General features: G+C 42.1%; 1 protein-coding gene across 1 annotated transcript in view; it reads left to right on the top strand.

Annotated features, from left to right (window-relative positions):
- The window catches only part of LOC306783152 (inactive dipeptidyl peptidase 10-like), a gene marked incomplete at both ends in the record, with an annotated part of 162919 nt that overhangs the window by 84054 nt on the left and 65331 nt on the right, over positions 1 to 13534 (top strand). The window lies entirely within an intron of this gene.

Here is a 13534-nt window from a genome sequence, read left to right as displayed (position 1 = left end):
GCAGAGGGCACGGGATAAGATCCCATCGGTGTCTTGAATGGTTTTCTTGGGTTGTATTTTCCACCAATTTGACATTCATCGCAGAAGAGGAAAGATATCGCTTCCATGTGCGGATGCCACCATAGTTGTTTTAAATTGTCCAATGTCCGTTTCTTTCCCTCGTGTGTAGTTCCGTGGGCCCCTGGTAGGAGTGCTGCACACAGTTCTGCTGAGGCAACCACTCTGCCGTCGTGGGCTCTCCACAGACCTTCTTTGTCTTTTGAGGCTCCTTTCCGTGTCCATTCGGACCATTCATAAGGTCCTGCTTTCTTTTGATGATCTTTGATGTGTTCGATGGTAAGCTCAGGTGGGCCGGATGTTGGCTTCATAACCATTTGGCGAGGTGTGTAGCCTCCAGTTTTCTTGGCTGCTCTGTCTGCCGCGTCATTACCGGCGCTGATTCGTGATCTGATTGTGTCATGTCCTTTGCATTTCATGATGGCCACCCCCTTTGGTAGTTGGATTGCTTCTACCAGCCTTCTCATAGCTGCTTCGTGTTTTATGGGGTGGTCATTTGAAGTGGTGAAGTTGCGTCTTCGCCATACAGGGCCATCGATGTGGGCCGCTCCATGGGCGTAAGCTGAATCTGTGAAGATATTTACAATTTTGTCCGTGCTCCACTTCAGAGCCTGAATCAGTGCTTCCACTTCCGCTAGTTGTGCTGAAGCGGGTTGTGGCAGAATCCCTGACTCCACTGTTTGGTGATAGCCATCACTCTTCTGTTCGACCACTGCATAGGATGCAATGTTCCCTTCTTCTCCTTTGTAGCAGCAACCATCCGTGTAGAGCCAGGCCTCAGCTGTGAGGTGGGGAGTGTTTTGGAGATCCGGTCTCAATTTGTTTTCTTGTACTGCAACTTCCTCGCACACATGTGGTTGTCCATCCGTAAAGTTAGCCGACATATTTCTTGTGGCTGGCACAAAGGTGATGTGTGGCATGGTGCAAGTGTGTTGAATCTTTGTTTTCCTTGCGGCACTGAACGTGAATTCTTTACTCATCAGAAACGCTGCCACGCCATAGTGCGTGTGTACTTCCAGTGGATGGCCCATGACAATATGAGAAGTTTTTTTTTTTTTCAATTGCTTTTGCCACTGCTGCACGTGGATTGACCATTTTCCACAGTGTCAAGTTTTGATGAATGATACATCAGTACCTGTCTTTCACCCCCCTTTTTCTGGAAGAGTACAGCATTGAGTAGGCTGTCTCTTTCAGAAACATCAAGGTGGAACGGTAGGGAGTAGTCTGGGGACATGAGTGCGGCGGCATGTGCAAGTGCTTGCTTCAAGTGGGAGAAGGCTGCTTCAGCCTCTTTTGTCCATGTGAGGGTGGCAGTAAGATTTCTTGTGCCCACTTCCTTCAACATCTCTCTGAGAATGGTGGTGTTGTTGGTGTAGTCTGGGATATGGGCTAGTTGAGGGTGGGGGAGGAACCGGAGGAAGTGCTGGATACAGGCTAGTTGAGGGTGGGGGAGGAACCGGGGCCAGAGATGTTTGGCTCGTTTCCTGTGCAGCCTTTTCCAGACCTACCGGGGCTTGAGTGGTAGGGGTGACGTCCAGGGGGTTGATGTTGAGTGACAGACGGGACCAGGTTTTTTCTTTTCCGGTTGGCATGTCCACCTGCATCCGATCTGTCATGGCCATCCCTAGTGCCATCATTGCCACTCGCTGTTCCTCTTCTCTGTCTTTGCGGGCTTGCTTCAGTGGGTTAGCGAACCCCCATCGCTTGGTTTGATTTGTCATTTGATTTCTCTCTGCAGTCTGTGCTTGAGCCACTCGTTTTGTCAAATCGTTGGTGAAGAGCCGAAGGTTGTTGACTGATGGAGGTAGTGGACTGGCCGCCTTCCACCATCCCTCCTCTTGCCATCGTTTCATGCATTTATCCCAATGTGTCTTGTCTCTTTTCCATGCAGTCCTGCCTCCAGTCTCTGTTACTGTTTTTTCCAGTTTTGCACGCAGTACTTCTGAGTAGCCACCAGATGGAGCCACAGCTCCAGCCATGTCTTCTTGTGTTCTTCTTCTTCTTTTTTTTTTTTCAAATCAAGTTTTTTTTTTTTTTTTTTTTTCAAAATTCTTTTTTTTTTTTTTTTTTTTTTCAAATTTCAAATTTCAAATTTCAAATTTCAAATTCCAAATTCCAAATTCCAAATTTCAAATTTTTCAATATAAAATGTTTGGATGCAATACTCCCGAATGTCCACCAGATGGAGCCAAAGCTCCTGTCGAATGTTCTTCTTGCAGTTCCTGAAGTACCAACAGAGGGAGCCAAAGCTTCTCCCAAATTTTCTTGTGCAGTTCCTGTAGTGCCACCAGAGGGAGCCAAAGCTTCTCCCAAATTTTCTTGTGCAGTTCCTGTAGTGCCACCAGAGGGAGCCAAAGCTTCTTCCAAATTTTCTTGTGCCCTCTGACCTTGGCCTAGATCCTACACTCCCTGCACCTGGTTCTTATCTGAAATTTTCACTCCCTTTTTTTTCCCAGTGTCTCTCTGACTGAATGAATGCCTGCTCTGTCTTCGCTTCTAAATTTGTTGACGGTCCCTATGGAACACAATTTCCAATAAATCTGTAATCTTTGTAACTACACCAGTAAAACTGACACGTATATTAACCCTCAGCTTTCCTCTTCTATCCTCATGTTCGTGTGCCTGTGTTGAATGCAAAGTTTGTGTCTCATGAGTGTGCTCTGCTCCACTGACCGTCAATCACTGGCAAACACACACGAGCCTCTGCACACTTCAAATCTCAGCTGTGTCTCACACATGTACGCTTCACGCAGTCACTCTCATCCTTACCAAATTGAAACCATACACTGCCGTCACTGAAATACGCACAAATCACATATGGATTTGTTCTTATAGCGTTTTCACGAGCCCGGTCCCCGAAGGAAATGGATACCTCCCTGAGGCATTACTCAACACTCAAACGACCATACACTGCCGTGATTCCACAAATAATCGCACACAGACCTCGTCAGGGAAGATCTATTGACCTTATTGTTTACAGTGTACGCCTTGTGCCAATACGGTCCCGAAGGAAATGGCGAATTCTTGTGCATTCTCTGAATTCTGACCTGTGTCTCCCTGAGACATTACCGAGCACTCAATCGACCACACAAAGCCGTGATCCCACAAATAATCGCACACAGACCTCGTCAGGAAAGGTCTATTGACCTTTTTGTTTACAGTGTACGCCTTGTGTGAACACGGTTCCGAAGAAAGTGGCGATATCTTGTGCTACAATTGAATCGATGTCTCCCTGAGCACATCTATGCTGCATGCACAACCATACACTGCCACTTCTGCAATACTGGTACACAAACCATCAATTCGACCTCCTATTTAACCTCATCAATTTATTTTTCTCAATTAAAATTCTCTGGATGGATCTTCGTTTTACAGTGTACAACATGCATGAACGTGGTCCCTTTAGGAAATGGCGCTGTGCAGTCTCCAGACACACTACTTTCACATCAGCGTATTTCAACAACACTTTCTATATACTTGATCCAAATCTCAGCTTGCAACTTCGCATAAATCAACAGTGTGGCCCGGAATTCAGTCTTTCAGACCGTCATTGGTCAGCGAACCGACGCTTTCGCCACGGCTGTGTAACCTCTGAACAGTCAATCAAAGCTTACGCGGTGAACACAATGGCAGCTTATACAATGTTAACAACCATCAATTTCTGTTAGATCCACTCACACACATGTACATGCTATAGTAAAAACCCCCACTGCTGTCATAACAATTCTGTCACAATGCTCGGCAATTTATCTTTAAAAATTTAGTCAAGGCAATTCATACTCACACTCCAGTACTTCCGATCAATTCAATTTAGGTTTTCCTATATACAATCTGCAGAATTCATTTAAATAGGCTCTGCTTTACCTTTTGATTCAGCGCGCTGTTTGATCAGTTTCTCAGAGTTGAGCAGAATGGCCCTGTAGGCCTGAGGCCTCCTGCAGCCTCGAGGGGAAACGCCCTGATTTTTTCTTTCTGTTGACAGAAGAAAGTCTGTTACTCGATGAAAAAACGTCTTGGATCGTTATAACCTAACTCTGCTACCATGTTAAGAATGAAGATCGAGTTAACAGACTGAGATCGAGGCATTTAGCTCAATTCAAGCAATAAGATTTATTTGTGACAGAAGTATTATGTCCAGCAGTTAAACGTGCACGGACCCTAGCAAAAGCAAAGAGTGCCAAAAGTGAAACCAAAGAGCGCTTATAGCAGAGTGCGCAGGCGTGTCCATCTGGTTCTCCTTGTGGAGCCATTGGTCAAAATCAAAGCAGAGGCGGATTTGTTTCTAGCATTCAAATGGCCTGATGGAGCTCTGGACAGCTTCATCCACACTGGCTCACGTCCGAAACCTGCCTTCTCTGGAACGTCAGTGTGTGTGAAATGTTGATCTACAGCATATTGTTAACACTTAAGGTGAAGAAAATGAAAGGAGTGCAGTTCTAAACTATTTCAAAGTCTCTGTGTGAATAGATAAAAAGAGCTCTTCTCCTACTCTAAAATGACAGTTTCTGCCCTAATCTGGTGGTTTAAGCAAGCGTTACTTTCAGGGCCACTGTATCTGTTCCTATCGTACGAACGGGTGACGGAATGCCCCATTCGGCGTTTTTGACCTACTTACAGTGACCTCACAACTCCGCAATATAAGCTTTACAAGTATAGCACATATTATTTAACAGTGAATGAATATATTTTATTTACACTTGTAGATTATTTTTTTATACATCTGCCATTCACTCCTCTCACATGCTCACTCATTATTTCCTTGCTGTCATGGTTCGGGGCTGTCAATCATGAGATTAACTGTTTAGATCAGCTGGTTGCTTCTATCCAATAGCACAACGAAACAATGGCATGGTTAGCCTATCCTGTTGCTGCTGTCTCTTTTAAATATGATTGTCTCTCTACCTTCAGTATGTTCATGGTGCTGTTATGGACCCCTCCACCTCCCCATCACCGCCCAGTCTTCATCAACTCATCAGCCTCATCAGCCACCACCAGTGCCTGGACTCCACGGGGGGATTTATCTTGTTGCTGCTCAGGGCAGTCGATCCTCCTTTACAAATCTCCCTGTAGAGTCCAAGCGCCAAAGACTCTGTCACATGTCATCTGTTAACAATAAACAATTATCTTTTCTTCATCTGACTGATTGAACTGTTCAGGGGGTACATTTGTATACAACTCAACTGTTTAAATTATATGAAGACAAAAAATGATGCACAATTAAGGGCATGGCTGCTTTAAATGACAGGTGGGTGCCATGCCACATCGCTTCTCTGACAAGCTAGCAGTTTGCCATTTTTTCCCAGATGAACCACTCCATGTTGAATCACATTATTTTTACCAGCTGTTTTAGTTAACAGCAATATCCCTCGGTCACGGTGATCACATTTATTATCTGCTTTAGAGAGAAATACAGACTTCTGCCAAATACAAGCAAATGGCAACAACAACGCTTGGCAAATAGCCGATGCACTTGCAAAGTGGCAACAGCCAATCAGCCCCACACGGCATAAAAGTTGTGCCATCCGCTTTCATTGCTGAAAGCTTGGCTCAAGGCACTTGCCATTGTGGATGTGGGGCTATCCCACCAAATGGCAACATGCCGAGCACATCTACCACACCAATCTAAACTGTTCTATCCAGTCAGCAACCAATGCCATGTATTAATCCACAATTACATTCATCTCTAAGTTACCCACCACCAATAAAAATACATTTTATTTCTGCTGCCAATAGGTGGAGCTTTTTCTGATTGCCCTTTTCATCATCAACTCAGATCATCAAATTAAGCAATTCAGCAATTTCTCCACCTGAGATTTGGTGAATAAAGAGCTGAAGCAGAGAGGGTTCTTACTGGTGTTCTAGGTGATGGAGTATGACAGGGATAAATACTCGTAACACTAACATGGCTGAGCACTATCCAGAGAGCAGGCTTTGCCACTAGCAAAGAGATCTGAGGATAACCATAACTGAAAACATAAAGTGTGCAGGAGGAATACAACACAAGTGCAGTATGAATTAAAATGCATCATGCAGTTACTTACCTTTCTTGAAGCTGAAAGTTGCAAGAAATTGCAACCAAAAAAATAAAGTACCACTGGTTGAATTTAGAAAAAACATGACGACAACTGGACGCACAGTATGATGTCTGAAATTTAGCAATTTACCAACGGACATATTACGATGGTCAACTGCCAAGCCAATAAGAGTTTAAGCTTGTTATGAGGGCTGAATGCTGGGATTTAGGAACCTGGTATGTCAAAGGGACTCTTTCCAAAATCTGCGCCGGTTACAAAGTTCGGATTGTAGTTAAAACATAATTCTCATTTAAAGTTGCCATGATTATTTTATAATATTGGTATCACAGAGAAATGTCTAAATACTAATAACCTAAAAGTTGAACCATCCATTTTTTGAAATAAACTGTTTTTGTGGTTAAAAGAAGACTCATTAGGTGAAATAATAGGTGCAGACAGCTCCACTGTAGAGTGAAGTCCCCTCTTTGATAGGTAGACATCACTCAAAGATGCAAGTCCCCTCTTGGCAATTTCTTTAAAAAAAAATGTAAAAGCACATTTGAAGAAATATACTGGTTAAAGACCTTCAAAGTAAATTTTCTATTCCATTTTAGTATTTTTAAAATTACCAGAAACACAAGTTCCCTCTTGGTTAGAGAAGCGTGACAGTGCACTGTTGGTAAGGTACACGTGTATGTGTGTGTGTGTGTGTGTGTGTGCTAGTGTGTTTTGTCAGGAATGTGTATCATGTTGCACAATAAATGTCGTGTTTTTACCATGTAAAGTGCCTATGAGTACCTTTTAAAGCGCTATACAAATGTATTATTATCTTTAGTATTATTATTACTAATACAAATAAAACAGGGATCCATTCTGGTACCTCTACTACAAGAGAAGAATTTTCTGAGCAGTAGCCCTGTTAGACAAATGTACGTCATAAAAAGGGCAATTTGCCACCTTCTTTGTGGACGTCCAATCAGAGCTGATGGTAAATGTAGTCCACTGTAGAAAACAAATCCCCACAAGCTGTCTGAGCTTTTTTAGTCTGATAATGAAAGAAAACATTCTTACACCTAAACAGAAAAAAACAGCCGTACACCTATTGAATTCCAGTTTGTCTTTTATATTGAACTAATGTTAACGCCTCATAATAAACAGAAACAATAATAAAACTCGCTAAAATTACAGTCGCACAATGCAGACACGACTCACTGTTTTTGGGTTGTCATCAGAATGGTTCCGTTTCTGTTGGCATTGGAGGGCAATTCACCTGCAGCTGCAGCCCCGAGCGTCTGGCTGTATGGGGCCAGGGTCATTTTCACTGGGAACATAACTTACTTACAATTCATGCAAAAAAAAAACAAGGACCAGTCTCCAGAGTAGCACTCTGTGGTTCTTCCTTACCTACGTCACTTTCACGTCACTGGATGCAGGAAGGACGACAGATTTTGCAGCTGCTCCCTGGAGACACAGTGAACATCTGCCAGAACATCTTAAACGAGATTCCTAACTCAGATATATCGAGACACTGTTAAACATTCACAGACTTTCACTTAAAGACTACTCGTTTCAGCAAATGTATGCCTTCTGAACTTCCCCACCTTCATTAAAGAGCAGTGCACAGCTGTTTCCCTGAGCTTCTCTTTGCCACCATCTGGGACTGTCTCCACATAGCGGATAATAGCAGGGATATGATATATACATGACAATTCTGTATAGTTGTCATGTTTTTTTTACATCTCAAATATATGGCAGATACCTTTTAATATTGTTGTTCTACTCAAAATACCATCATAAAGTCCAATGAATATGAATAACATTTAAAAAATAATGAATCCATCCATACATCCGTTTTATTTTTCGTTTTGTTTTTTATTTTTATATGGAGATAAATCTTACTTTGTGAATGGCATATGCTCTGAATTGTGCCAGCGTCCTGCTTCAGATTCCGAAGCTATCTGGTCTCAAAACACAGTGAACGCATTTCTGGTAGAAGAAAAAAAGATGGAGGCTTCATTTCAGATTATGACTGAGATTAGCTACTCTATAACACGGTGCACTTCATGGCCCGTTTACTGTGCAGCTCATTTTCTGCAGTTGTGTATCTTCCAAACAGCACCTGGTACAGTGCTACAGATAGCTGGGAACATTTCACTAGAAGTCAAATCACATTCCACCGTCACAAAGACGGAGTGAGGAATCGCATGTGCACTTCAGTTTCTTGGAAGGTGTAGACTAGAGGGAGATGCTTTGCATCTCTTGACAGGTGAGCCGGCGGGATACAGCAGCATTGTATTTGCTATCTGTTGGATTGCGTTGCTGTGTAACCAAGACGCTTTCTAGCATGCTGCTGACAAACAGACATTGACTTTGGTATTGTTTAAAAAAGCTAACTTTTTTGACTGTTCAAGCGTGAGAGAAAATATTTTGCCTTATTTTACCCTGGTTTTGTTACTAACGGCAGTTACATAACAAGAATACTTATCTTAACCCAATCCATAATCTTTCCCGAAGTCTAACCAACTGGTTTGGTTGCATAAGTAAACCTAAAAACTAAATAAACATACGTTGGAGCTTTATTTTGAAAACACCATGGAACAAGCAGAAACTGTACGTTTCTTTTTAAAGGACACTGTAACAATCGGAAACTGACACGCTGTCCTTAACAACTTCATAACTGGTTTTATTAGATTGATTATCTGTCAATTTTGTTTACAGCTTGTTCGAAGTTGTCAAAAATGAATTTATTGAGTTTTGAAATGCTCCTTACAGCAGCCTCTGTCTCAACTGAAAACAACGTGGGTGGGACAGTTTCATTTTATTCACTAACGATTGGTCAAGTCAGTAGAAGTTATGTCATTACAAATACATTAATCTCATGATATTCTGTGGTCAAAATGGTGCACTTCTTTAAAAACAATGCAAGTTTAATGCACTTCTGCATTGTCTACACAGAACTGGGCGCTGCCCCTGGTGGCAACAGACCCTGGGTCAGTCCAAACCAGCTCTAAGAGAGCTGGATATCATCCAGCTCCTCTGGACTGAGTAAGCAATAAAAAATCCCTAAAGCCCCACCCGAGGTAGGCTGACATTAGACAGATGTTTTTTGTTGACATTGGCTTTACGTCCTCATCGTTTGATGTCCCGCAGACCCTGATGCTCTGTGTGTCAAATCAATGGCAGTAATTGCAATTTTTAAAATTTAAATAAAGTATTTCCATTATCTAGAGCAGGGGTGTCAAACTCATTTCCACTCTGGGCCACATCAGCATCACGGTCGCCCTCAAAGGGCCGGTTGTAACTGTAAGACTGTATAACTAACTTCTCCTCAACATATTGTTCAATAACTCTCTCTGCATTTGATTATTGTTTATTCAAGTGTACAAATATTGTACATGCAGTTATATAAATGAAAAATTATATTTAAACACATTTCTGTTATTATAACATAAATCATTTTAATTGAGGGTTAAGAAACCCACATGACTCTATCAAAGATCAAACTATTAAAGAAAATAACAAAGACAAATATCAAACACAAGTTATTCCAATAACTTTGTTCAAAGCTGTTTGTTCACCTCTCTGCATCACTAATGTTCCTCCCTGTCGTCGTCCTGTGCATGGCAGCTACATCCAAGAGCTCCTCACTGAGAGTCAGGTCTTATAAACATGGATAGACAAAAACTGTGTCCGTGTTGTCTGTGCTTTCATCAACAGTTCATTACAAACACAAGTACCTGCTCGTCTCTTCGCTAGCTGTGTTGTTAGATTGCTGCTAGTTCATCAACTCGGTCTGCGATGGTGTTTCTTCACAAACTGACATTTGTAAAAGTCTGTATCTGGTCGGAGCTCTGCTCACATACCTTTAGCATGCACTGGGCTGTAGCTTTTGTGAATATATTCTGCTGTGATTGCAGTCTGCCTTTTAATTCTTGGACAGTTTGATGTTTTTCTTGGAGGCTAAATTTAGCTCCGTGTTTGGTGTCAAAATGCCGTCGTGAATTATATCCTTCATCACCGACACGCCTCATAACACAGAAGACAGACACGTTTTTCTCCTTGAAGCACAAACATGTATTCGCTTTTCCATCTTTCATTACATTTTCTTCCCTCTGCATCAATTTTTCTCTTGGTGGACATTTTGTGATTATTTGGCGATCTTTTTCAATCGTTGGAAAACCGCTTTTCGGGCTGTTGCCTCTCCTGTCCACCTGTTGTGATAGTTTTAATGTCGGTACACAGACAACATGCTATCGCATAATTTCAACTTTCTATCTCATAATTTCGACCTTGGGGATACTTTTATTTTCAAGTCTAACTTTTAATTATTTTTCCAAAAAAAAAAAATAAAGTTTTTTTTTTTTTGCTGGCGATTTCGCGGGCCACATAAAATGACGTGGCGGGCCCGCGGGCCTTGAGTTTGACACATGTGATCTAGAGTATAACCCCAAATCGGTTATTAATAATTCAGCGCTTTAAAATGTACTCAAAGTACTGGAACTCTTATAGAGTACTGGTACTCTTATTTACATGGTAAAAGCAGAAACAATGGAAGTAATTATAATATAAACAAAATAGATGACATAACAGTGAAAAAAATATGCATAACTAACTTCTAACAGGTTAAAAGCAGATTTAAATAGATGAGTTTTAAGTGCAGTTTTGAAAGCGGCGAGTGACAGAGAATGTCTGAGGTATTGGGGGAGGGAGTTCTAAAGGGAGGGGTCAGCAATGGAGAAGGCCCTCTCCCCCCAGGTCCGAAGCTTGGACAGAGTAGGTGGGGTAAGGAGGTTGGCATCGGCGGATCTGAGGTTGTGGTTGGGAGCGTGTCGATGCAGGAGGTCTAAAGGTATGAAGGTGCGAGGTTATGAAGGGTTTTGTGTGTGATGAGAAGAATCCTGAACTGGATTCTTTATGTATGGTGAGCCTGTGGAGGTTCTGAAGGACTGGGGTGATGTGGTCTCTGGTGCGGGAGTAGGAGTTCTGGATGTATTGTAGTCTGTTGATGATTTTGGTGGATGAGCCGTACAGGATGCTGTTGCAGTAGTCCAGTCGAGAGGTGATGAAGGCGTGGATGAGTGTTTCAGCAGGCTGAGGAGGAGAGGGAGGGGCGTAGACGGGCAACATTTTTAGATGAAAGAAATGTGATATGATTGACGATCAAAGGAGAGGGTTTGATCAACAATGATTCCAAGATTACGGACACGTATGGAAGCAGGGGCAGTGGTGTCATCAATGCAGAGGGAGAAGTTGTGCTGGGATTTGTTTTGGTGATTTGGGGCCGATGATGAGCATTTCAGATTTGTCAAGTTTGAGAAAGTTGGCTTGCATCCAGGTTTTTATATCTGTGAGGCAGTTGGTGATGGTGGAGTGGGTGGTGGGGGTGATGGATTTGGTGGAGATGTAGAGCTGGGTGGTAGGTTAGCACATTTGATAAAGATGATATTATATGGAAAATACCATACAGCATTATTAACAGAAAGTACAGGATATGTTTTTCTTCTTTTTCCATGAAACTCAGTAAACCTGCTACTTGGAACAAACCCAGAGGCTTGTAGAATTGTTGCTGTTCTCACTCTGCAGAACTTGATGAAAGCTTTCAGTGTGAATGGTACAGAACAATTCTCTGAAGACCAGGCCCATTTGTGGACGCATCTCGAGCTCTTTATCTTCCTGACATCAATTATGCAGCCTTATTTCATTTGCAGTGACAGAGCAGTGTTATAAATAAATCCATCTCACTTACATAGCCCCAAGCTACCCAAAACCTGTCTGTGTATTTATGGATCTATTTGCTTTCCATGTCTTTTCATTGGGGGGTGTGATTTGAAGATAAATATCCTGGAGCCTTGCCAACTCCAGGATATCCCCCCTAGTTCTACTCTACAGCTCCAGTCAGCTTTACACCTAGTCCTTGCAGCTTCTCCATATTAATATTCGGGATCGCTCACAAGAGAAAAGTAATTTTTCACACTGAAGACAACATCATGTTGTTTGTGTTGTCTTTGTTTTCTCTGTCTCGTTTAGCCTCATTCACTAGGGTAACCCTCAGGAAACATTATTTGCCATCATTATTCATAGGCCTCCAATGATACACTGAGCTGACGGGCTGTTATGTTCCTGCTGGTGTACATTTCCGCGTGCTGTAATCCAGTGAGTATCGTCAGCCCCTGCTGGGAAAATGTGCCATGAAGGGTCGTTCAAACGCTGCTATATATCCATTTAAAAAAACAAAAAACATTTCAATTACCGCTAAAGAAAACCATTAAGCAGTTCTATCTACAATATGAACACACTCTGAATATCCAGCTCCTAAACAAATAAAAAACAAATCAACTCAGTTCGATTCAATTGAATTAGATCCAAGTCGGTTCAAGTTACTCAAAGATAACTTGCGACCACTTTAATGAGCAAATAGCCTGTTAACACTCCGACGGCCCGCCCACTGGCTTTTGGAGTGTTAACGGTACATCTGTGTCATATACACAACTGCCATGTATAGGTAGGTACTGATGCGACATATCTTTGGAAAGCTAAGATTCTTGTGATTCGACTTATGTAAACCATTTCAAGATACAATCACAACAGCAGGTACAATCAATGCCTCTGTCGGACCACCAACCAACAAACAATTACAAAATCAAGGCAACTCACCGATGAAGCTTCATAGTTTTCCACCCATCGATAATATTCCAATAAAAATTGTCTTGTTACATTGCCAAAGGTCCAGACGATCCAATCCAGTAAAATATTTAGTCCAAAACACATTATTACGTCCACAAATACCCACGGACTGCTGTTGCATCATTTCAAATATGCCTAATTATTTATGTATTTTTTGACCTAACTCCGGTTCGCATGTAAATATTGTCGCTCTCAAAATGGCGGCTGCACTCTGACCTTTCGATTGACACCTCCTTTGACCCAATAGGAGCTTCCATGTTCTGTCCACAGCCTCGAACAGCCAACAAAAGTCTGCGTTGAAGGAAAGTGCCTGCCCTTCTTCTTTCGTGGAAAGCTTGAGCCAATTGCAACCGATCATTCTGATGATTGACGCTTCATATAGCCGATGACATTTCGAAAATAACGATATACAGCTTCAGGGGTTAGATTTAGAGGCAGAACCCGGAAGTGACCTGCGTAACCGCGAGTCTGCTGTCTGCGTTCGTGTCTAAAATGCAAAGTGTGTTTTTTGAGAGTTTTGGAGACTTTAGAAATGTTAATAATGGTGAAATAAGTTATAGATTACTGTATATCGACATGAATAAGCGTTGAGAGGCCAATGAGCAGTAAATATGTGTATTGATCCCTGAAGCTATCCTTGCAGCTGCTAATTTGTGACAACCAACTTAACAACCGAGTTCACAGGGTGTCGAGCAGGACAGAGAACCTTGAGGGTCCTTTTCATTTTCCATGCAGCACTTTGCTTACATCATCATCATGTTCAACAATACCAGGCTGAA

The sequence above is a fragment of the Melanostigma gelatinosum genome, assembly GCF_949748355.1.
Source record: "Melanostigma gelatinosum genome assembly, chromosome: 10".
NCBI classification, from domain to species: Eukaryota; Metazoa; Chordata; class Actinopteri; order Perciformes; family Zoarcidae; genus Melanostigma; species Melanostigma gelatinosum.
This window is presented reverse-complemented; position numbering and strand designations above follow the sequence as displayed.